Consider the following 27,275-nt stretch of genomic DNA (forward strand, 5'->3'; position numbering starts at 1 on the left):
TCCTTGGTAAAAGGGATGACATTGAAAAAGGGGATTTTCTATTGCTATGCCTTAGAGGCAACGCTGAACAATGGTTTTGGAGTATGTCTTCTCAAATTGAAGATGGGTATACCTAAATTTCCAAAGCTTTGAAGACCAGATTCTCTAAAATTCCAACAAGAGAGACAGCATGGGCTTCATTAGGGAGACTTCAACACATGGTGAAGACTACTATGCTTATGAGGATTTTTTTTCTCGTCAATGGGGAGGATGTGGATTTAGTTCTACATTTCCAGATTATGTAAAAATGGAGCAATTTATTTCCGGTTTGTCTCCTTTCCTAAAGACTAAGGTTACTTGTAGTGGACCCTCTACCTTTGAAGAAGCGGTCACTATTGCCCAAAGGAAGCTTCAGAAGTACTTCTACATCAAAAATGGTTTCCATCATGCTGGAAGATCCAACCATCATGAAAGTGTTTCTATCAAGGAGTCATCTCCTTTGCCATACTTGTCTCCTTCTACGCCGACAAATGTTGAAGAAGTTACTTACATGCCAACTGATTATTCAAGTGCTAAAGTGTGTGGCCAAGATTCAAATGTGGAATCTCTTTCTTCTACCTTTATCACAAGCATGCAAAAATCGACACAAGATATCTCAAATGGCATTGATGATTCAATAATGGATATATCCAACCCTTTGGTGGAGGGTCAATTTCTAGTCCGAGCAGACGAAGCTTTTGTGCAACATGACTCTATGGAGAATGAAGACCTTGAAGGTAACCTTGATCTTATGGAATGTTCTGAGAGTGTATCTTGTCTAAAAGAAGAGAGTGAAGAAGAATATGAAATCATAGGTGGAGAGATCATAGACCACATTGATCATAAAGAGATGATTGTGTACATGGAATGCCAACTCCAAAACAAAGTAGAAGAGTGTGAGTTGAATCCAGGTGAGGATAATCTTGAAGAAGTGTTTGAGGATGTTGAAAAGCATTGGTATGACCCATGTATGTTAAATTGCCAACACTTTATTTTTTCTATGTTACAAACTATGGCTACGAGGGGTTTTAGGTTTCTTAGTTGCATATAAGACCATATCACGATGTGAATCCTTGGCAAAGGAAATCGCAAAAATTCCTTGGTGCGGGGTTGTAAAATTACTCTTTGTTTGGCTTCTAGGAAGTTGTGCAGGTTGAGAGAAGATGAATGATATGGCTCTTGAAAAAGCAACAATCCATTGATGTCAAGAAATTTTAGTCTTTGCAAGACAGCTCGCAAAACAAATAAGTAGCTACACAATAGGATGGCTTACATATTCTTCTACATTGGTTATTACGGAAAAATCATGTCCATGGCTAGCAAAGGTCCATACTAGGTTTGGCCACTGTGGAGATTGTCCACTTCTGTGTTGACATCCTCGAGTTTTTTCTCACCACTCCCTTGTTATTCTGCCATTTGAGGCTCTTGTGTCTCTAGTCTAGAGTGGCCCATAGCTAAAGAATTAGCTTCTAACATGCTCTTCTCTACTTGTGGGTCAGACATCATTGACGGTTGCTGATTTTTAGGCTCTACCAATGGAATGATGGGAGTGGTATGCTTTGCTTGAGGGGTAGTGTGTTCTTCCTCAACCCCTTCCTCTACATTATTTCTACATTAAGTTCTTAGTTTATAATTTCTCGTCTGCAAAGCTCTTAGTTTTCACAGAGTATTGTAAGTACTCAAGAGCTCAAAAGATTTATGGTTTATTTTGTGTACATTGTAATTCATAATGCAAAGTCATTTCTACGGGGTCAGCCTCATGAAATTTGGTCCTCCACACTGTCTCGATGTTAAATATTTATGCATCTTGAATATTTTGTTAAATTGATTAATTAAGAAGCAATTGTCAGATTACTAAATTTCAAGTTTCAATTTAGTTACAAACTTGAACAAGACTTAGCTCATGCTTTTAAATCACAAGAACTTAGGTCACGATTTTTGGATGATATCTTGTATATTATGTAACAAAAGCTAGCATGTCATCCACATCTATATAAGAGGCATCGACCATGTATTTTTTCAAGTGAATGATACTACTCACTCTAGTTTCTTTCCTTTTAGCTCATGAGTCCATCTCTTATGTGAATGCAAATTTATCACATCCACTAAATCCTAAAATTTGTAGTTGATCAAAAGTTTTTTCCCTTTTGATAATGCATCAAAAATTATTTTTGCCACTGCTTGCGCATATAGACACCACACACACATGCACATTGACATATACTTCGCATAAGTTAGTTAAAGTGAAACATAATTCGTGGATTAGTTTGTGAGGGTTGTAAGATTTTGTGTGGCCAACTAGGATACATGTGTGACCATTTGGACCATGTGACTGCAAGAGCAAGATGCAAGTGAGGGAAAAAACTTCAGTTATACTCGTGGCTTGGGGATGGTAGGATGTTAGAAAGCCAAACATCTATAGGTATCTAAAACTAAGACAACACATTTGGTCCAACGGATGTATTGCGGCACATGATGGCACTCACCCAAAGCACGTTTGAAGTCTAGGATCTTCTCATCTTGGGAGTAGAGGCCACAAGACTCTTCCACATGAGTTTGAAAGTGTCAAGTACTATTCAAATAGAATATATACATAGTTTTTCTAATTTTTATCATATGGTTAAGTGTTATATTACAGAAACTCTCCATGAAGCATCCTCCACCGACATGTAGAGAAGAAAAATATGGATTATCAGCTCTTCTTTTTCAGCTTCAAGATGAGGAAGAGATCGTCTACTATGAGGCATTACCTTGACTAGTATGGTTTATTTATATTCTTTATCGAGTATAGTTTATGTATAGCTAGTTATGTTTATGATTTTGGTGCATGTATATTTAAACGCTGGCTATGGTTCTAGATGTATTCATGTATGATCGATTCTCATTTTGGTTCTATGATCAAAACTCCTTATTCCTCGAGGCATGCATTTCCTCATGTATTCCATCATTTAAAAAAATAATAATAATGTCTAGTCGATTCATGTATAGTTCAATTAGTAAGTTCTACCAAAATGCAAAACTTAGACCTTGTAGATCACTTGGAAATTGTAAGATTTGAAAAACATGCAATTGGCTAAAATGGATAATAAATAATGAGTCACATGGAGTTGCATGGTGATAGTGTGGCTCTTAGATCAATCAAGAAAGAAATTGAAGAATGGAAGCCCTAGAGTTTGATCAAATGGATGAAACCAGAATCTCCAAAGACCAGAATGTCACGGCAACGTTGTTGTACTTTGCTTGACCGGTACCCATTTTTTCACATTTAATACATAGCCTCTTGAAAAGCACACACTCTAAGCACCCCTAAAAAGTACAAAACACGCAACATTATTCCCCTAGCTGCTACATTCCAATGATAGTACAAAAAAGTACGATTGAACTAAAGATTAGCAATTATACACTTGCGGTCATGAGGTCAAAGTGGAACTGGTCATTTTTGGATGGGAAAATTTTTGCTAAAATAAACAGTCAACGTAAGAGCACATACAACTTATCTACGACCAAATTACTTCAATAGAAAGTTTTAAAAAAAAACCTCGCAAAAAAGCGCCCATGGAGCCTCGAGATGCATGATGCCTATACTAGAGAATCTTTAATGAGGCTTTTGTGTGTGCCACAAATGTCTTCTTCATTAACTGCATTGTAGTGTACAATCCGTATGAGTAGATACAAAGACGAAAATACGAGGTAGATTAATGCTTCTAGTCGTGTCTGACATATTTATTACTTATGGAAGAGGGAGAGAGAGAGAGAGAGAGAGAGAGAGAGAGAGAGAGAGAGAGAGAGAGAGAGAGAAATCACTTACCGTCAATGTTCTCTATCTGATACACTCCTGATACATTATAATCTTCCATCAGAATCCCCACAGCAGGGCTTGACTGCATAGGTGATTGTATTTGAAGAAAGGCTTTTTGTTCACATTTGGTGAAAACATTCGAAGTGCTTCCTTGCCACATCATGCATAGAGTGGTCTTTGCATCACAGTGATCAAAAGTACCCAGATCTTCCTTACCATAGCCATGCTAGGCATAACCATCAATCAACGTGCTCCAAGAGACATCCCAGAAAGGATGCACATCAAGAGCTTATGTGCTTTTTTGAGGATGGAGAGAGAGAGAGAGAAGAAAAGAGAAAGAGAAAGAAAGTTTGTTACCATTCATGAAAGCATGTTTCCTTGGTTTTTAATTGGTACCAGCTCTAGTACAATATGATCACGATGCCCCATTTTGTATCTGTGCACCTTGCAAATGAACCATAAGAAGGATTAGAATTGAGAGAAATGGTTTCTACCTTCTCCGATTGGTATATTGAGCATGTATAAAAGTTGTTTTGTGGATTTCTTTTGTGTTTTCCATTTTCTTTTCATGTTCATGCCTCTTGGATGAAGAACAAACTCTTTTCTGCTTAAAACAACCCATACCTTTCTCACATGTATCGAGCAATCGACTCGTTTCACAAGGAGACATTTTGAACAAAAAGCTCACACAAAACTTTTCATTGTTTTTGAAGGCATCATATTGGCTTACATATCAATATAAGCATTGCTTGCATATTTGTTCAACATGCATGGCTAGAAACCTCATCATCATGAGTTCAAAAATTACCCATGTGAAGGTATTTCGTAAAGCCACATGCGCTCATGGTGCAAGCATAGGTGAATGAACTTGAAGAGAAGCCTTCCCTTTGCATTTGGTTGAAACAGTTTTTTCCAAAGAACTCACTTCCCATTTGGTTAAAGAAGTCCGCAGATTTCCAAACACAACAAAGTCATGTTATAGGAGCAGTCCAAGAAACATCTGGCAAGAATCTCTCAATTCGCAGGCAATAAAAACAATCAGATCTTTGTTGACACTGTGAGGTCCCCACCCCGTCGTATCAAACAACGGATCTGATGGTAAACCTGGTGGCCACTAGATCTATAGCGGAAGCAAACAAAATGGTTCAGGGTTCAACTAGCGGATGATCTCTCATCACAAAGTGAGTCGAGTTCGAGCCTACTAGCAAGGAGATCTAGCTCCACCTCGCAGGGGAAGCGTACTTAACTATCTAGCGATCCTAAGACCCACCTTCCAACAGGAGAGAAAACCCGAGTGCCTTTTTCCCCATGTTTCAGAGGCACGTACTCTCGAGGATTCGCCGCTCTAGGGGCAATGAGTAATACTAATATCGAGTAAGCACTATGGGGACAGAGAGTTCCCGACCAGTCGGGACCACCCATCTCGTAGGCATTGGCAACCCGAGCCAAGCCCCCACTTTCCACCCCCACACTCACACTTCCTCGTGTGACCTAATTACTACCACAAAGGTTGTTCAACATAGATATTCCTTGTTTAATTCCGAATCACATGGTTCGTTAAAACAACCCTTCAACCAGTATTGCAAACAACACCAAGACAGAATTCTAGTAAAAATTCTACTCAAACTTATTCATAAAAGTTCCAATGTTCTGGAGGTACAACATCCCTCCTCCAGCGAGAGTTCACTCCTCCCATTGTCTCCTAGCTTCCCATACAACTAGGTATGTCCACGTCCGCATAGAAAGCACGTCGTGGACACTCCCACTGCATAGAAAGCAAGACGTGGGTTCCCACTGCATAGAAATCAAGTCGTGGGTATCCACCGCATAAAAATCAAGTCGTGGATTCAAGAGCCCTAACGAGGAACTCTGCCCCCTGTGATCAGTAGGGGGTCCAGGATTGATTCAACATTGGAAATAAAATGAACATGTCGAGCTAAATTTTCCCTAGCAAACATTCTTTCCTCTTGCAAACAGCATACCCATCAATCATTTCTTTCCTACTTTATACTTAAATGTACTATGCATTCAATGCCGAGGTTTCTGTCGGATTTCTCCAACATGTTTGGGGATATGTTCATTCCTAACTAATCGTATGCAATGTTAGTTAAACAACTTGAATAGAAATTGGGACCTACCTCTTCCATTTCTTCGTCAATAGCCCATGAGATGGCCGGTATTTGCTCGTCCATGGGAGCCTTTCCTTTTCCGTTGACATTGCTTGTTCCCGCTTCGCGGTCGTGGGCTCCACCGAAGCGAGTTCTCTTAACCGGGGCCATTTTTCTCACTACTTAAATGATTGACTTGAAAAAAAAAGAGCTAAGGTCCGAGAGTAACATGACAAACCAATCGGCATATTATATTTATTAAAGTCTCCTCCTTATGGACGAGGTTAGATTTCTCCCTTTTTGCCCTAGCACTTTTAAGGGTAATTCTGTATCCACCCTATGGGAAACGACTCTAAGGTTAATTACTTGGCTTAGATGATTAAGAAATTCAGAGTTTTTCTAATTGATTCGCGAAAGATATGAAGTAAGCAAGCTCATTCATTTTCCTAGAGCAATTTGAAGGTGCAGAGTGACCGCAGGCATGTGTGATGGAAAAACCTTCTTCTTATTGGACTAATGACGGATTAATTTTCAGCCTTAATCGCATCTAAATGTGGGAGAAGATTAAGTATAATTTAATTACAACTCTATTAGGTAGTGAAAGATTGAATTCTGACAAATCTACACTATTACTAGCTGACAATTTATTGACTATACCGCCTAGAGAGAGAATCTTTCCTAATCATGCATTAATCCTCGATTAAGGATGATGAATGGCTGAATAAATTAACTAAATGAATGATAATTATGTAATGAAGTATAGCTATGAAAACTTAGAGAGTAGCAATAGAGAATTATAGCTGAAAGTAGGCATAGTAGACAAGAATTATGAGTGGGTAATGATGAGATTAAGAAGAGCAATAATTTAACCATAATTACCATGATTAGGGGCTGAGAATCCTCTTAAATTTCTGATGCAATGAATCCTCAAGATGGGAATTTCGGCAGCACCTCCCTCCTTGCTTCTCCTTCAAAAGCTGTGTGTGTGCCGGCACCACCTTCCCAGTGTGTAGGTGTGTGAGTATGCAATGTGTGTGTGTGAGCATATGTGTGTGTGTGTGTGTGTGTGTGCAGGTCTTTAAATAGGCTCCTACAGGCTGAAAATCGATCTCGGTTGCTAAATGCATCTGGGAGCTTCTCCAGTCAAGCATGGCAAGTCCAGTTCTCTGCCCACCAAGTGTCCAGTTGGATTAGTAAACTGACTCTCACACTGAGTTGCACGCTTGGCAGCTTCCCCAAGACTCCCACAAAGCAGGAGGGCGCCCCGTAGCTGCTAAAGCAGGTCTGGAGTGGGCTGGGACCTGTTCCCACACAGTCTCGGGCCCCCGGTACCTCCCCGGACAATTTTTAGGAAAATTGGTTCTAGGCTAAAACAGGTCATACGAGTCGGATTTTGATGCCAAAAATTGCTATAGCAAGCTCTAACTAAGGCGTACTGGCCCGCGTACCTGCCATATTTAGCAGCCTCCGGGTCCTAAAATGCATTTTTTTTCAAATTCGGGGTACGGGTGCAGATTTTTGAGACGGTCGAGACTGGACGGTTCGGGTGACCAAAACCTTACTATTTTTGGAATTTTTTCACAAAAATTATTATAATTCACATTTTGAAGCTTTATAACATTCTAAACATCATGGCACTGACAGAATCTGGAAAACTACTAAAAATAGTAACTTATTCCATTGTATTCATTTCGTGGTACAAGGGTGCTCTTGTGATCGGGTCAGAGACCTTACAACCTCCCCAACGTGAAAAATTTGAGATGTCCTCATCTCAAGAATGAGTTTGGGTAATCTTTTAAGAGCGTCGTCTCGTCTTCCCAAGTTGCATCTTCTTCAGGGTAATCCTTCCATTTTACTAGATGCTCCGTGATAGTTCTATTGCGTAATTTCCTTTCTCTTGTTTCAAGCACATAGTCAGGTTGGAGTTCGAGAACTCCTTGTGCTCGCATGACTATCTGATCTGAGTCCAAAAATTGATTAGGGTTAGGAACATAGGGTTTGAGTAAGCTGACGTGGAACACATCATGAACCTTCAAGTTTGCAGGTAACTTTAGTTTGTAGGCTTGGTCACTCACAACCTTAATGATCTCGAATGGTCCACAGTACCGTGGGCTTAGCTTCTTGTATCTGCCTAGCGATAAATTGCTTTTCTTAGGTCGGACTCAGAGAAAAACCTTATCTCCTTCTTTGAAAGTCCTTTCCGAACGATTCTTATCTGCATAGTGCTTCTGTCTATCCTGAGCTTCCTAAATGTCCTGGCGAATGGCTCTAGTCTGTGCTTCCATATCTTCTAGCATCTTTCTAGAGGCTTCTACTATGATGGTTGGATTTGAAAATTTCAGTGGTGCTAAACAGTCCTGTCCATAAAGAGCTTTGAAAGGTGACATTCCAATGCTTCTGTGTTCGAAAGAGTTATAAGCATATTCTACCAAAGGTAGATATTGTAACCACTTCTTTGGCTCTTGTGAACAATAGGCTCTGAGGATGTCCTCGATGACTTGATTAACTCTTTCGGTTTGCCCGTCAGTCTGCGAATGATATGCTGTGCTGAAGGCTAATTGTGACCCAATAGATTGAAAAAGAGAAGTCCAAAATTTTGATGTAAACTCGGCATCTCTATCACTGACAATACGCTTGGGTAGACCATGTAGCCTGAAAATCTCCTTGATGAATACCCGACTAATATCTGAAGCAGTAAAAGTTGTCTTTACGGGTATTAGATGAGCCACTTTTGTGAGCATATCAACAACCACGAAAACAGAATCATAACCTCCTGTGGGAGGTAATCCTGTAACAAAATCCATACTGATGCATTCCCACTTCATCTGGGGTATGTCAAGAGGTTGAAGTTGCCCTGGTAACTTGATCCTTTTGGCCTTTATCCGTTGACAAGAAAGACATTGTCTCACATAGTGAAGTATGTCTCCTTTTATTCCAGACCAGAAATAACTCCTTCTGACGGCGTGAAGAGTTTTAGCATAGCCTGGGTGTCCGGATGTAGGGCTATCGTGTGCTTCATATAGAATGGCCTTCTTTAAAGCTGGGTCTCTGGGTACACAGAGTCTATGTCTGTAGTAAAGACATCCTCCCATAAGAGAGTAATCTTTAGCTTCAGGCATCTTATTCTGCTGGACTAATGAAGCCATACATTGGTACTCTGGATCTTCGAGGGATGCTTCTTTGATTCTATCCAAGATAGGGTTATTTGGAATAGAGATAGCTCCGAGAAACGATTTTCGGCTGAAACCATCTGCAACTGCGTTTTCCTTCCCTAGTCTATACTTTATGTCAAGGTCATATTCCTGTAATAGCTCTATCCATCGCCGTTGTCGCATATTGAGAATGGGTTGGGTAAAAATCCACTTTAAACTCTTGTGGTCTGTAACCAGCTGAAACTTGCGTCCAAGAAGATAATGTCTCCATAACTTCAGTGCATGAATAACTGCTAAAAGTTCTAGATCATGAGTGGGATAATTCTTCTCATGATCCCTCAGCTTTCGCGAAGTATACGCCACCGGTCTTCCTTCTTGAGTAAGAACTCCGCCTAGAGCAGACTTACTAGCGTCTGCCGCTACTTCAAATTCTTTACTGAAGTCTGGAAGCTTTAAAATAGGAGCTGAGACCAAGAATTCTTTTAGCTTAGCAAAACTAGACTCGTGCTCGGTCTTCCAATCGATCCTCATTCATTTCTTCAGGAGTTCCGTCAAAGGTGCAGCAATACGTGCATAATCCTTGACAAAAATCCTGTACCATCCCGTTATTCCAAGAAATCCCCTTACTTCGCTGACAGTGGATGGTTGAGGCCAATCAACGATGTCCTTGACTTTGTCTGGGTCCACTGAAATCCCTTCAGCCGAAATGACAAATCCAAGATAGTTGACCTTTGGTGAGCAAAAAGTGCACTTGCTCTCCTTAGCGTAAAGTTGGTGTTTCCGAAGAAGATCAAGTACTTTGCGAACATGTTCTTCGTGATCTGCCTCGTCTTTGGAATAGATCAGAATGTCATCAAAGAAAACCAAGACAAAATCATCGAGGTAAGGTCTGAAAATATCCTGCATAAGTCGGTTGAAGCTTGCAGGAGCATTTGTTAGACCAAAAGACATTACTGTGAATTCGTAGTGCCCATACCTAGTATTGAAAGCTGTCTTCGGAATATCTGATTCCTTGATCCTGATTTGGTAATATCCTGACCTTAGATCTATCTTTGTAAATATTTTGGCGCCGTGGAGTCTGTCCAAAAGTTCGTCAATCCTTGGAATTGGATACTTGTTCTTGACAGTTACCTGGTTCAGTCCACGATAGTCTATGCATAGCCTTAAGGTCCCATCCTTCTTCTTTTGGAAAAGAACTGGAGCACCCCAAGGAGAAGTACTGGGTCCACTACAAGAGGTTGTGTGCTCTTGTGACGCTGTTAGCGACGGAAATACAATGGGTTTTTATAACCCCCGACGTCGCTCAAACCGTCGCTACGAGCGTCGCTACGAGAGCGTCGCTACGAGAGCGTCGCTATATGCGTCGCTATATAGAGACGCTCATAGCGACGCTCATAGCGACGGTTATAGCGACGTTTACACAGAAGACTATAGCGACGCTACAGAGCCATAAATAGCGACGGTTATAGCGACGCCCGAGAGATTTGTTTTTTGGTGGTAGGGCATTGAATGCCCTGCCACCCATCAACCATATTGTACTTGATTCACTTTTAAAAAAAAGTGCAAGGGTAGATAATAGACCCAAAATAGTCACCCACAAGACGCATTGTTTGCAAAATTGACAATTGTACACATCATAGGCAAAATGAAGTGATTGGCAAATGTAATAATGACAATTGTACAACATCATAGGCATAAAGAATTGATTGGCAAAAGGAACTGCGGTGACAAATGTAATAATATACATGGTTCAAAAAGACGTATAAAATCCGTCTCATGATACATAAGCTATGAGAAACCCTAAACTAATGCTATCTAGCTACGGCTAAACTGACGTCGTCTAGTCAGACGTCTCATCGCGTCCAAGCGGCGTATCTGTCGGATTCTGCAAAAAAAGACAATAAGACAGCTTTCAGTAAGTATAAACATATAACGACATTTATAAAACAATACAAAAAATAGAAAAGAGTAAACTCTAATACTAACCATGCCGCCGCGAGAACTGAGAATGTCCATCAAGGCGTTTAAGCCCTTCCTGCCTGCGTACTCGTGCTCGTACGGTGTGGGATCACGTCCTGTCATCGACCACTGTCAAAACATACAAAGATTTCATTATGTTAGAATTAAAAAACTCATAAACCCTAAACTATCGAACATAAAGAGCAATGCGAAAACCCTTACAAAATCAGCCTCAAATGATGCCCATCCACCGCTCCCCAAGTGGTGCGAGCTCCCTGCCTCTACTCGCGCTCTGGCTGCATCCTTTTGTTGCTTCCACTTGTCGGGATTCTTGCGCGCTTCCTTTTTCACATTCTTCCAATCTTCTTTGGCCAGCCAATCTGGCCTGTTCCACCCATGCTTGATTGCTTTTTGCACTTCGGAACGCTTGTGTTTGCAGTATTCGCGCATTCGAATCTTCATCAGGTCTTCATTGAGGCATTGATCCCGTGTTGGAACGGGAAACTCATCATGAAGTATGCTGATGACTCTGGCTTTTAAATCACTTGGTACTTCACTCCATTTGTTTAGTATGTAGTGTCTAAACAGCTGAGAGCAAAGACCACGCATGCGCGAGATCACCTCTTGCCGTCATCATCCATGATGATGCCGCCGCTGAAGTCGACGGAGTAAGACAAGCCCTTTGGCCGGTGACGCGTGAACCTAGGTGTCTCGGCAGGGGTCTCTAGCGGCGTGTCGATGGGGGTACGGACGTCAGGTGTCTCCACCGGCGTCTGGGCCCCGAAGCGAGGAGTGTCGAGTGAGGTGGCTACGGGCAGAGTAGGTAGAGGTGTGTAGCTTCTAGGAACAGTCAGCCGTGCAAAACCTGGCGTAGATGGCGATGTTGTGGCTGGTGTGGGGGCGGGCAAAGAAGGGGAGGGTAAAGAGCCTCGTCGAACACGAGGCGGTGTGGAGGCATCGGTGGCGGAATCCCCACAACAACCGCCACCGCCACCACTAGAGCGCCGGTGTCTAGATGAGTGTGAAGCTCGTCTCGTCGACGCCGAAGCTTCGGAGCGCGCCGAATGCTCCGAAAGAGAGGGAGATGCGGATGGAGTAGGAACGCGCGATGATGCGCCAGAGCGATGACGCTCCACGTACCACTGTCTCTGCTGCGGTGACAAAGAAGAAAGAAACTCCTCATCATCCATACCTGCATTAAACACACGAATATTTAAACTTAATATTGAATGAATAGAGTAGACAATGACGCAAACACCATTAAATACAATGACGTAATGACGCATATAAATACAATGACGCAATGAATTGAGTGATAGAAGAGGCAAGTCGAAAACTCAGAATTTTCAATCAAAAGATGTGAGCGCGAGTAGAAAAGAGCGTTATACACCATGGAAGGTACTTAGAGAGCCAGAGCTTTTACAACACGGAGCAAAATTGTTCAAATACAATATTTGTGGCTTTAAGAGATCTCTCTCTCATCCTCGCATAACTTAGCATAAATTCCTATATCTATATAGAGCTCTCCGTTTAAACACATATCCTCTGTTTCATTTTGTAGCTCCTCTGCATGCACCCCATATAGAGTAGTAGCATCTTGATGCTCGTCTGGCACCACCGCAGCAGCTTCTGATTGAGCATCTTCTTTTATCTCCTCCATTGATGCCGTTGTGATTGGCACATGGTAGCCTTCATATGTCCTTGCACTACGAGGGGCTACCTCTATGACGTACCACCAGTTTGATGTAGACTTTGTAGGATGAAATATTACCTGCCAGAGCCACATAACTTACATGAGAGCTTTCAAGCACATAACTTGTAAAAGGGGGATGTTAACTATTTACATACTTACTTGTTCACAATGCTCGAGTAGTACGAAAGTGTCTCTTAGGTCAGTCCATTTCTTAGTAGAATCCACCTCAAGAAAACCAGAATCTCCTCTACGCACAGTAGCGTTGCGACCCTCCATGATTATCTTGAACCATTGCACGTCGAACAAGTCGACAAAAAATCCTCTGTAATCGATCCTCAAAATCTCTTGCAGCGTGCCGAAGTAAGTGAGTTCCGCCACCACAGGATTTGCATCAGAGGAACGTCGTCGACTAGACTGTTGAAATTTTGCCATGATTCCACAATCTTGAGTAGAACGCTTTTTGTCGATTCGTTCCACCCTAAAATGTCGACCTTTACACCATGCTACTGTGTATGACTTATACTACAACGAACAAAGATTATGAGTGGCCGTTCAAACGTTTATAAATAAAGTCACTTCCTAGTCATACATTGCAAACTTACCTTGGTCGCGCAACCCCGAGAGTACTCCCACTCTTCCTCAGTCACTTCGTCACCGCATTGTTGTGCGCTTTTCAATTGGTTGTGCAACCATCTTAAGCTCATGAAGGTTGGTAGGCTCTCCAAAACCGCTGGATAGTGCATCGGTGGTCGTCTTCCCCGTCTCCACTCGATTCGTGCCCTTTGTCGCTCTTGCTTTGCATCCTCATATTGTGAAATCCACTTTTGCATCACTGGATTGTGAAGCATGCAAAATCGGTTGATTTTAGCCTCTAGATCTTCCGTCATCTTCTTCTCAACACCGAGATTGCACATGACAATCCCAGATATGCGCTCATCATCTATGGTTCGCCATAGCGTGTCCCGGGCTTTATCAAATCCGTCTAGCCACTCTCCAATGTACACTAGGGACTCTGATACCAACCAACCTTCTGCCATGCTACCCTCCGGACGTGCCTTTTGACGCACATATCCCTTAAGCGTTTTCATGAAACGTTCTAAGAAGAACATCCATCTGGAATGAACTGTGCCAGCTATTTCCACCTCATCAACTATGTGAATAAGAAGATGCACCTAAATGGTTAGCATGGTAGTAGGAAAATGTTTCTCAAACATGCACACAAGCTCCGCAGCATTTAGTTTGGCGAATGGTATGGAGTCTACGTTGATCTCCTTTTGTGAGATCCATTGCACCAACTTTGCAAGTTTGTAGATTGTGCTACGGATGTCGAGAGACAAACATCCCTCAATGGCAACCGGTAAAATAAACTATAAAGTATGTGCAGCAATGATATTAAAGTCCACTATGAACGTACCTGACATATTTTATGCCAATCGTGTGACTTCAAACCGGTAATCTTTCCTTCTTTAGTAAAACACGTTCGGAGCGAGTGCATTACGCCAGTGGGGGTCCGCAAAGATCGAATGGTCTCTTTTACTTTGCGTTCTTGGGCTCCTATGAAAATCCATGGTGCTTTAGGGAGTTTTATCGATCCATCAGACGCTGTTTGCGGCCAATATTGCTCCATACGATCCACATTTCTAAGGTCAAATCTGGCTCCCAAAGTATCTTTCTTGCCGGTCAGATGGTCCCATAGTAGATTAACCACATTCTTGAATATGTGCATTGGATCGAGCAAGTGATTGATCATGAGTTGGGGCCAGTATGGTAACTCGTACCATAGAGATAGTCTCTTCATCCCTGGAGGTAATCTGTCATCACACATCTCCTTCTGCTCTAACCATGCTTGTGCAGACATCCTTGGTGGCTCTCTTCCCAAAAAGCCGTCGCGTAACACATGATTCTCTGGAAGATACGCTTGATGACCTTCGTAGATTTGCTTCTTCGGTGAGGGTGCCCTACGTGCATTCAGTCTAGGTCTACATGTGACACATGCTTTGTATCCGCTTGTTTGAAGCCCTGCATGTATACACATGATAATAGATCAACTATGGGAAAAAACAAGATTTCGGAATCACATTTCGGACACTTCTCTATGTCTATGTATTCCCCTCTGAAAAGAATGCAGTCATTAGAACAAGTGTGGATAGAATTGTAATCCATCCCCAAGTTTCGCAAAATCTTTCTTGCTTCATCTCGGGAATCTGGCATCACATTGTCAGTTGGTAGTATGTGCTCTTTAAGCAATCTACACAACATAAAAATACGATACAGTCGTGTAAAAATCTATCAGATCATTATACATTTAGAGTTTTATTAAAGTAAACTAATTGTAATAGATCACCTGAAAAGAGCTGTGACGCTAGTGTCACTCCATCCAAACTTTGCCTGCATGTTGAGAAGAACCAGGAGTGCTTTCAATCTAGACATACGTGCTCCATTATATAATGGCGTATCGGCTTCACTTTTCATATCATCATAGATAAGCCTTTCTGAATCCATGATCGTCTCGATCATTTCATCAATCTCGGGCTCAAACATTGCCTCATTGGGAATGTGCTCTGCATGATCATCCCCCGAGCTGTCAGAGGCTACATCTTGTGGCCTCACATATGCTGCTTGACCAAAGCGCCTGCGAACACGTCTATTGGGTTGCAAGATTGCTGCTTGTTGGCCAGCGTCAGAGTCCGGCGAGTTATAATTGGCAACAACTTGATCTATAATAGATGGATCGAACTCGCCAAATTCGCGAACGTGCTGCAAAGAAACACGTCTTGTCCGTCGCACAGCATGCTTGCATTGATTACAAGGACATAAGACCCTCGTTGAGAGATAGGTGTTTCGGTTGGACGGTCCCACATCCTCGTCACTACTCATAATGAGGATAAAAATCTTATAACCTGGACAACAAATTTAATATTCTATTGGCATTCTTCGTCTTATCTCTCTCTCTCTCTCTCTCTCTCTCTCTCTCTCTCTCTCTCTCTCTCTCTCTTTACCTCACATTCTCTAGTCATGTCCAATCCCCGCACACCTCGGTCTAGAGGTGCACGGAGATGAGAACCACCGGGTTATAATCTTGTCTTTATTGGTCAATACCTATATTTGTGGGTACAAGAAATCTACACACCCATGTCTACATGATACTGCATGTAGTGGACAAAACCCCTTTGCCTCTTCTCTAGCTGTAGCACTTCACAGCATCTTAACATCTTTTCACAGTAGATCTTTTCACTGTTCGTCTAACTCTAAACCCTAAACCGTAAGTAATTCTTGTGTGGACTCGATCTAACGTAAATAAGCGTAAATCTAAATAAACATAAATCTAACTAAAAATAAACCTAAATCTAATTTAACGTAAGTCTACATCTAACCTAATCTTTAACGTCTTTTGGGATAGTTTTCTACGACGTTAAAACTCTCTTCTTCTTGTGTGTGTGTGTGTGTGTGTGTGTGTGTGTGTGTGGGTAACCTAAATAAACCTAAGTCTAATCTAATATAACATAAATCTAAATCTAGCATAAATTATGTTATATTAAAAACAAAGAACTAAACTAACAGAGATTATAAGAACCTTAAAACTGATTTAACACATAATTTTTCACATAACTCGGCAAGAGTTGGCATTCTCATCACTATAGATGTGAGAGTTAACTTCCGGCGGTGACGCTGCCTCATCTCCATCCACATCTGACGACAGCAATTGGCCCTTTAGACCGTTCTTGCTCTTGTTACTAACTTTGAAGTTGCTGTTGAATGACTAGAGGTTGTCTAGATGGTCATTGTGTCGGGGATGTAGTGACTCTTGCCGCCCTGAAGATCCACCTTCTTCCCTATCTTCTGAAGACATTTCACCAGTACTTTTGGATCGACGGAGCCCACCATGAGTGAAGGCAACAATACCCTATATTCCATTGAGGGCTTTCTTCACCCGCTTCATGCAGGCATCGCAGTCTATGGAGACCTAAATCTAATCTAATATAACGTAAATCTAAATCTAGCGTAAATAAATGTAAATCTAGTTAAAAATAAACCTAAATCTAATCTAATTTAACTTAAATAAACCTAAATCTAATTTAACGTAAGTCTACATCTAACCTAATCTTTAACGTCTTTTAGGATAGTTTCCTACGACGTTATAACTCTCTTCTTATTGTGTGTGTGCGCGTGTGTGGATGTGTGTGCCAATAAAAAGAGATAAATGGTATAACCTTTCTATCGCCCATGCCAAGTATGATAGATTGATTATGCCATTTCCCTCTTGAATAATAGGTCTTGAGTTCAACTCCTCGTCGGCTAGATCTTTAGGTCTTTTAATTTTAATTAGTTTCCTACGACGTTAAATTAGTTTCTCTCTCTTTCTCTCTCAATGTGTGTGCGTTTTTTTGGATCGTATGCATGTTTTCTCTCTCTTTTCCTCTCTCAATGTGTGTGTTTTTTGTTTATGCATGTTCTTTCTCTCTTTTCCTCTCTCAATGCGTGCGTTTTTTGTTTATGCATGCTCTCTCTCTCTTTTCCTCTCTCAATGTGTGTATGCATTCTTTGTTTATGTATGTGTGTGTGCGTTTTTGTTTATGTTTGTACTCTCTCTCTCTCTCTCTCTCTCTCTCTCTCTCTCTCTCTCTCTCTCTCAAAAACACTATGTGTGTGTGTGTATGTGTGTGTGTGAGAGAGAGAGAGAGGGAGAGAGAAAGAGGGGAAGGGAACATGAGAATGAGGAGAGGGAAGGAGCATACCTGGCTCTCCTTCCTCTCCTCCTGTGTGTGTGTGTGTGTGTGTGTGTGTGTGTGTGTGTGTGTGTGTGTGTGTGGAGAAGAAAAAGAGAGAGAGAGAGAGAGAGAGAAAGAGAGAGAGAGGAAGAGCGTTACCTGCTCCTTGCTTGAGGACGCCGAAAAACTCAAATCTGAGATCTGATTTTTTGGGCGCGCTCGGTTATTTTTTTAGCCCAGCCGGCGTCGCTATGAGCGTCGCAAATTTACAAAGAAATTTGCGACGCTCATAGCGACGCCGGGAATTATTTTTTTGAGCGTCGCTGTGTGAGCGTCGCTAATATGAATAGCCTCTTGTAGTGGTCGAATGAATCCTTGCTCAATGAGTTGCCTAAGTTGTTCTTTGAGTTCGATGGCCTCCGGACGTGACATTTTATAAGTTCTTTTTGAGATAGGTTCACACCCAGGGATAGTCTCAATCTCATGATCTACCTCTCTATGTGGTGGAAGATTCGTAAGGTCTTCGGGGAATACATCATCATACTCTCTCAACCAGTTTGGTCGAAGTGAGGTATCTGATTGGTCCACCTTATTGAGTTTAACTGCATATATTTGCTGACCCTTCCTTAGTCCCTTCAAGAGTCTGCTGGCCTTAACTAGAGTAGCCTTAGGTCTCCCATTTCCCCCCTGGATTAAGGCTTCATTCCCCAAGTTATCTGTAAATGTAAAGTTTCCTTGTGCACAATGGATATGGGCCTTATTTTGCTTTAACCAGTCCATCCCTAGTATCCCATCAAAGAATCCTAAGGGTAAGGTTCGAAATTGGGCAGAAGTCTAGTGTCCCCCTAAATCAAAGTCAATTTTGCCTGCAGAGTGTTGAGATACTACCTCATTGCCGTTTGCTAACTCGACAACTAGCTTGCTTGACGGATACTTATCTAGATTAAGCTTTCTCATGCATCTGGGTGAAAGAAATGAAAGAGTACTGCCACAATCTATAAGGAAGTTAACTTGTTCACCTCTGAGAGATCCTGGCGTATGAATGACTGCGTATTGCTCTCAACCATTGGGATTGTCAATTGCAGCATGTAGGGTTGCTCTCTCCACTGCTTCATCACCCACAGTTGGTTGAACTACTGCGGGATTCACTCTGGCGGTAGCTCCACGCCCTCGCCCTCTGTTCATTCTTCCGCATCCTCCTCTTTCATTAGCTTGGCCACGCCCACGGGTATTCAAGGGTATGGCATTGGCGTTGGTTGCATGAATGTTCCTGGGGCAATTGGATATGTAGTGTCCATGCTCGCCGCAACCATAGCATCGAACACCAGGGAACTCCATGGTTGTGGTGGTTGCAACAATAGGGCGCTGGTTATAGCCTTGGTTGGCTGGTCTGTTGTCCCAAGCAGTGTTCCTTGCCCTCTTTGCCCAATGATTCCTCCTATTCTGATTAGCCTTTTGTACTTCGAGAGCTAGAGGTTTAGCCCTCAACAAGGCATCTTGTAGTGTTGACGGCCTGAGAGCCTCCAGTTGAGTGTTCAAGGGATCGATTAGTCCTTGACAGAACCTTGCCACCTGTTGTTCCAAGGTCATCTTAGGAGCATATCTCCGAAGAGTGAAAAACTTTGCATAGTATTCTTCGACAGTTGAATTCAGCTGCCGAAGTGAAAAGAATTCATTCATTCTCAAGGTCTTATAGGCAGGTGGTAAATAACGCCCCATTATCGCATCTTTGATGTCTTCCCAAGATTGGGAAGATCCTTTAATGTCCAGGTATCTGCAATGTTGCTTCCACCATATCTTGGCATCGCCAATCAAGCGGAACATCGCAAGCATGGTCTGATTTACGGGTTGAGTCCCTGCAGCTTCAAAGTAATCGTCCATGGCTTCCATCCATACTTCCGCATCTCTCTCCACATTTGCCCCCTCGCCCTTAAAGATCGGAGGTTGGGCTTGTTTGAGGAGAAGATTCTTCTCTTGCGCTGCCGAGTAGAGAGCAGTAGGCGGTGCCTATCCAATGGTATAAAACTCATTACTATAGCACTCTTCTCAAATGAACCTAAGCTTTTCTATACTCAAGAAGAAATTTAACTTTTGGGCTTAACCAGCCTACTTAATCTGTACATCTATCACAAAGGATTTTAACCATTCCACCATTTAAATTCCATTGAATACATCCAAAATTGTCCGATAAATAATGGTAAAAACTATACTCGAGAGCTTTGATCCATACTTATAACTTTATGTGCATCAACAGGCTACCTGCCCACAGCACTAGTCGCATCAACCACTTCTCAAAAAAAAACATCATGTGGAACCCACTGAATCCCGAAAGCTCATTGAGTGAAACTCTTTAACATCACTCAGGAGACAATCCACTAGACAAATCCAATCTCATTATTCTGGGAAACATCATACTCAAGCTTTGAGTACGAGCTATCCTACAATCCCTTAGTTTTTAAAATTTCAAACAACATCATTTTCTAGTTCGTAAACCTATAGCTCTGATACCAGGTGTGAGGTCCCCACCCCGTCGTATCAAAGAACGGATCTGATTGTAAACCTGGTGGCCACTAGATCTATAGCGGAAGCAAACAAAATGGTTCAGGGTTCAACTAGCGGACGATCTCTCATCACAAAGTGAGTCGAGTTCGAGCCTACTAGCAAGGAGATCTAGCTCCACCTCACAGGGGAAGCGTACTTAACTATCTAGCAATCCTAAGACCCACCTTCCAAGAGGAGAGAAAACCCGAGTGCCTTTTTCCCCATGTTTCAGAGGCACGTACTCTCGAGGATTCGCCGCTCTAGGGGCAATGAGTAATATTAATATCGAGTAAGCACTATGGGGACAGAGAGTTCCCGACCAATCGAGACCACCCATCTCGTAGGCATTGGCAACCCGAGACAAGCCCCCACTTTCCACCCCCACACTCACACTTCCTCGTGTGACCAAATTACTACCACAAAGGTTGTTCAACATAGATATTCCTTGTTTAATTCGGAATCACATGGTTCGTTAAAACAACCCTTCAACCAGTATTGCAAACAACACCAAGACAGAATTCTAGTAAAAATTATACTCAAACTTATTCATAAAAGTTCCAATGTTCTGGAGGTACAACATCCCCCCTCCAGCGAGAGTTCACTCCTCCCGTTGTCGCCTAGCTTCCCATACAACTAGGTATGTCCACCGCATAGAAAGCACGTCGTGGACACTCCCGCCGCATAGAAAGCAAGACGTGGGTTCCCACCGCATAGAAATCAAGTCGTGGATATCCACCGCATAAAAAGAAAGTCGTGGATTCAAGAGCCCTAACGAGGAACTCTGCCCCCTGTGATCAGTAGGGGGGTCAGGACTGATTCAACATTGGAAATAAAATGAACATGTCGAGCTAAATTTTCCCTAGCAAACATTCTTTCCTCTTGCAAACAGCATACCCATCAATCATTTCTTTCCTACTTTATACTTAAATGTACTATGCATTCAATGCCGAGGTTTCTGTCGGATTTCTCCCAACATGTTCGGGGATATGTTCATTCCTAACTAATCGTATGCAACGTTAATTAAACAACTTGAATAGAAATTGGGACCTACCTCTTCCATTTCTTCGTCAATAGCCTGTGAGATGGCCGGTATTTTCTCATCCATGGGAGCCTTTCCTTTTCCGTTGACATTGCTTGTTCCCGCCTCGCGGTCGTGGGCTCCACCGAAGCGAGTTCTCTTAACCGGGGCCATTTTTCTCACTACTTAAATGATAAACTTGAAAAAAAAAAGAGCTAAGGTCCGAGAGTAACATGACAAACCAATCGGCAGATTAGATTTTTAAAGACTCCTCCTTATGCACGAGGTTAGATTTCTCCCTTTTTGCCCTAGCACTTTTAAGGGTAATTCTGTATCCACCCTATGGGGCACGACTCTAAGGTTAATTACTTTGCTTAGATGATTAAGAAATTCAGAGTTTTTCTAATTGATTCACGAAAGATATAAAGTAAGCAAACTCATTTATTTTCCTAGAGCAATTTGAAGGTGCAGAGTGACCACAGGCATGTGTGATGGAAAAACCTTCTTCTTACTAGACTAACGACGGATTAATTTTCAGCCTTAATCGCATCTAAATGTGGGAGAAGATTAAGTATAATTTAATTACAACTCTATTAAGTAGTGAAAGATTGAATTCTGACAAATCTACACTATTACTAGCTGACAATTTATTGACTATACCGCCTAGAGAGAGAATCTTTCCTAATCATGCATTAATCCTTGATTAAGGATGATGAATGGCTGAATAAATTAACTAAATGAATGATAATTATGTAATGAAGTATAGCTATGAAAACTTAGAGAGCAGCTATAGAGAATTATAGTTAAAAGTAGGCATAGTAGACAAGAATTATGAGTGGGTAATGATGAGATTAAGAAGAGCAGTAATTTAACCATAATTACTGTGATTAGGGGCTGAGAATCATCTTAAATTTCTGATGCAATGAGTCCTCAAGATGGGAATTTCGGCAGCACCTCCCTCCTTGCTTCTCCTTCAAAAGCTGTGTGTGTGCCGGCAGCACCTTCCCAGTGTGTAGGTGTGTGAGTATGCAATGTGTGTGTGTGAGCATATGTGTGTGTGTGTGTGTGTGTGCAGGTCTTTAAATAGGCTTCTCCAGTCAAGCATGGCAAGTCCAGTTCTCTACCCACCAAGTGTCCAGTTGGCTCAGTAAATTGACTCTCACACTGAGTTGCAGGCTTGGCAAATTCCCCAAGACTCCCACAAGGCAAGAGGGCGCCCCCTAGCTGCTAAAGCAGGTCTGGAGTGGGCTGGGACCTGTTCCCACACAGCCTCGGGCCCCCGGTACCTCCCCGGACAATTTTTAGGAAAATTGGTTCTAGGCTAAAACGGGTCATACGAGTCAGATTTTGATGCCAAAAATTGCTATAGCAAGCTCTAACTAAGGCGTACTGGCCCGAGTACCTGCCATATTTAGCAGCCCTCGGGTCCGAAAATGCATTTTTTTTCAAATTCGGGGTACGGGTGCAGATTTTCGAGATGGTCGAGACTGGATGGTTCGGGTGACCAAAAACTTACTATTTTTGGAAAATTTTCACAAAAATTATTTTAATTCACATTTTGAAGCTTTATAACATTCTAAACATCATGGCACTGATAGAATCTGGAAAACTGCTAAAAATAGTAACTTATTCCATTGTATTCATTTCGTGGTACAAGGGTGCTCTTGTGATCGGGTCAGAGACCTTACAGACACATCCATGCTCCACATATATTGGAATCAATACACTGAAAGAGACCAATATAGAAAGATCATCAATAACTTTTTTTTGGTTCATAAGGGCACCACATTTGGCATATACTCCAGAGACTGTGGTTGACAAGATACCATCACTTCCCATTTGGTTAAAGCAGTCGAAAGCTTCCCAAACACAACAAAGTATTGCTATAAGAGAACTCCAAGAAACATCCGGCAAGAATCTCTCAATTTGCATTTGCTGGTAAAAGCAGTCAGTGCTTCATTTCCACATCCATGTTGCATATATGTTGTGATCAACGCACTCCAAGAGACTTAACATAGAAATCTCATCAAGAACTTTTTGTGATTTCATAAGGTCACCACATTTGGTGTACATGTCAGCCAACACAACATCTTTGTCCAAGACCCCTTGATCTGCAATCCATCCACTAAGCAAGAATCTTCACTTTGCATCTAGATGAGATAGCCAAGAGCTTTGTTGCCAGAGCCCTGTATCTCATATCCGACAATCAATGCACTCTAGAAGGTGACATTTTGCATAGAAATCTCATGCAAAGAATTTTGTACTTTCATAATGGACACCTCATTTAGCATGCATATCGATCAAAGGATTGCCTAAATGCTTATGCAACAACCCTTGACTTGCAGCCACATCGTGAATTCTTCCACTCATTTGAAAATCTTGTATAAGGCCACAAGCCTTTCAGGTGGAAGCATAGGTGATTTCATTTAAAGACAAGCCTTCTCTTTTCATCTGGTAATAATATCCGAGAGCTTCCATGCCATGACTAGGTTGACCATATCCCGCAATCCACTCACTCCAAATGATGACAACATATAGAGGATCCCCATAAAAACATTACATGTTATTGTGATGGCACCACATCTGACATACATGTAGATCAACTCACTTCCAAGCATGCCATCTTGATTTGATAGACCCTAGCTAGCAATCCCATCATGAATTAGAAGTCATACATATAAGGTCTTGCGTAAGCTTGCCATGACCAAGTTGAGCATATCTTGCAATTCACTCACTCTAAGAGATGATATCCTAGGGAGGCTCCCTATCAAACACTTCTCATGCTATCTTGACAACACCACATTTGGCATACATATAGATCAAAGCACCATAATTAGTGCATTCCAAGAGACTACATTCCTGATAGAAATTGCCCAAGAGATTTCTCGTACTGCCCAACCTTGTAGAGACTGTAGTCCCGCAAACTATTGGTTGATCTCCTACCTGACTTATACTGACTTATAAGATTTCCCTGCACCAAGCATTCCCATGTGTTTTGGCTCCATCCATACTGCTAGGGATATGTCATAAGTACATGAAGCTTTTTTTCTCGTGCAAGACTCTCAACCAAAGCATCCAATAAGTTTTGTTTGATCCAAATCAATGTGATCTCATAGAGGATTGCATCATTGGGGCATTGTCATTTGTCAGCTTCTTTATCTCAATCACATAGGCATACACTGACCGGCCTTGCTTTTTGTCATATACCCCCATTTGCAAGATCCTCACATAGGCTCTTTTTGTGCTTTCTCAAACGCACCACATTTGGTATACAGATTGACCAAGGCAATCCCAAGCATGATATCCTTTTTCAGCACATGTCAGCATCTTGTGTAGATCCACATGCCTTTAAGATGCATACGGTGTAGGCATTAGGAGATTTTTGAGGTCTTTTAGAGGGCCTTAATGAGGAGAGATAAAAGGAGGCGTGTCCAATGACTAGCAAGGAAATGTAATGTAGAAAATAGAATAAATCAACGAAGAAATACCAAAACAAGACCAAATGTAAGGTAACATCTCGTTTCTACGGGATTTACGGAATCCATATGTGGACCCACTATAAATGGAGTTTGATAGTCATAAAGGTACTAAAAGAAACCTATAAAAATCTATCATACTACCACCACCAAAATCGCTTGCTCCATTAAGAAATTGTTCAAAATTGAAAATCCCTCCATTGCAAGCAAGTTCAAACTTTATTTTTCCACTCAAAAAGAGACATGGTTGCTTCTTCTTCCCACCCTAATAGCTCTAGTGGTTGTTGTAATATCTCCCTAACTAGACTAGTAGTCTGCCAAGGAGGCCAAGTAGCACCATATGCTCTCTCACCATCTAAAACGCTATCAATATATATAGTCAATGGCAACAATAGACAATATCCAAAGGTGCTTGGGCTCATATGCAACCAAGAAGGAGGAAAAGATCCTCTACAACAAATCTATTTTGTTGAGTATGGAAAGCATGAGTGCTAAATTTCAAAGTGGAGGTTGGCAAGAAAAGTTTTAAGGAAGTTTTGGTTCATCATGTCTACAATCACTCTGACATGATTTCAAATGGCGAAGATGTCTCATTGGTTTATCATCAAAGATGCAACTGTAAGTGCTTTCTTAGCCTTCCTATGGGTATTCTTCCTTTCAAACCTTGCTGGTCTCTTACTTTCTTTTCTTTTTGATGTGGTAGACCTAAAGAAAGTAGGGTAGATCTAGTATATTAAACAAGGTAGATCTAGTTCTCTAAATTACTCCCAAGTTCTATTCATTTGTCAAACTTCTCTATTCAAATGTCTATCTTTCATCATACAAGGAATGGGAGCTAGTGGAGTATATTGTAGGTCGAATATCTATAATCCATGCTCACATTTGTATTTTATAGTATGTTGGAAGAACTAGAAAGAGCCTTGCAAATGAGGTCATTTTCTTCTACAAGCACTTCTACTAGCTCAACCAATGAAAAGTTTGGTTAAAATTCCTCTCCGTACCAATTTGAGTTGTATTGATTGGCCAATCCCGAACACTACAGTGTGTGAAGCTCTCTGAAGTAAGTTGTTTAGAGATGTTCATAAGTCCCTAGAAAATTTTATACCCACCAAATTTGGTGAAGATTGCTATTTTATGTCCTATAAGTTTGTTTATGGAGCTATTTCACACCTACCACATACATGTTCCAAAGACAATGCTAGTATGTAAATCTCTATGCACTTGTTTCTCTGATAAGCTTGATGGAGGGTGTTATGTTAAAGAGGTGGATGACATACATTTCAAGGTTGCACTAGACATCTTGGTGGCTAAGTACGTGATTGGCACATAGTCACTTCTCATCCCCTTTTGGTACAAGCACTCTCAAATTGTTGCTAGTTGTTGTCAGTTTGTATCTATTGATCAAGAGTCGGCAGGCCTAGAGAACAATTTTGTCATAGATGTGGAGGTATTGAACAAAGAGCTCAGCCTTGTGAAAATGGTCATAATAAGGGAGCAATGTAGCCTTATGCAACTTTGGCACAACATAGTGGAGGAGACCATGGACAACAAGCCCTCAAAGTTCCATGTTATAATAGGTGGATGCAAATTAATGCAACGAAGAGAAAAACAGATTGTCTGTAGAGAGCTAACTAACCGAGTTCAAATCGTTCCAATGTAACTTGGATGAACTCCATTGGGCATAACTTCTTCTTTAACACTAGGTTGGTAACCTAACAGGACATAAAAGTGTCCCTTAAGGGTTTTGAAAAAAACCTCCAAAACCATAGTAGATCCACTCATTTTGTAAAATCCTTTCATGAGGTTATAGTTCAAGGCCTACTACACATGGAGAAAATAAGAAACTTGTAAAATTTCTCATCTTTTGGTCACACCAAGCCTCCAAAGTTGATGGACTAGTGCATTTTCATCAAAACAGTCATTTCTTACGTTTTGTTGCATAAAAATAAGATTAGGGATTTTTGTAGGACTTGAGATAAATTCCCTAGTTAACTTCAATGGGTTGGTGATCAGAACATATGATTGCTTCTCACTCACTATTTTTTGTTTTGAAAAAATAAATTGGTACAAAAAAGTTGAATTTTTACCATTCTGCAAACATATCATCAAAGTTTCTATAGCCATGCTCAATACAAATAATATATGCATGTTTTCTTAGTTCCCTATTGTCCTTTATGTTCATAAGGAGCCATGGAGCATGTCAAAATAATAATACATCTCTTACCAAGGGGAATCTTGGGGACAAAGATGAAGTGTTAAATACAGCAAATTAACATGAAAAAACTGGGTTCAACATTATGAGTTGTAGAATCCCATAGAAACTATTCAATATCTAGCCAAATTTGATCCTTATGACTAGATATGGTTACTACCTACAAAATGCATGTAGTTGTCACAAGAAACTAACAATATTGAAAAAGCTATACTTCATATACTAGAATGTTTCGTTTGCTTCTATAATTGAAAAAATCAACCATCGTTGTGTACTATGCAAAATAGGGTATTAGGTGCCCCAAAACTCAAGGAATGTTAGCTTTATGTTACAATATGCGACATAGAAAAAATCAGAAATGCATTTGGATATCATGAAATCCACCAAAAAAATCATAGAAGAGCTAAAATTGGCTAAAAACAGGATTTGACAATTTTTGTAATTTGGTCATAACTTACAACTTTAATATTTATTTCTCCCTGTAAGCATCAAGACATGTTGAGGACTACTAAAGATAGTTCTCTAGCATTATAGACCTCACAAACATGAATTCTAGAGTGGTATAGTTGCAAAAAGTTAAAAAAAGCCAA

At 41.2% G+C, this 27,275-nt stretch overlaps 1 pseudogene; it reads right to left on the minus strand.

The window, feature by feature from the left end:
- Positions 1 to 27,275, minus strand: part of LOC147430975 (uncharacterized) — a 46,377-nt pseudogene that overhangs the window by 17,566 nt on the left and 1,536 nt on the right.

Source organism: Adiantum capillus-veneris, chromosome 21 (genome assembly GCF_014529385.1).
Source record: "Adiantum capillus-veneris isolate H3 chromosome 21, ASM1452938v2, whole genome shotgun sequence".
Classification (NCBI taxonomy): domain Eukaryota; kingdom Viridiplantae; phylum Streptophyta; class Polypodiopsida; order Polypodiales; family Pteridaceae; genus Adiantum; species Adiantum capillus-veneris.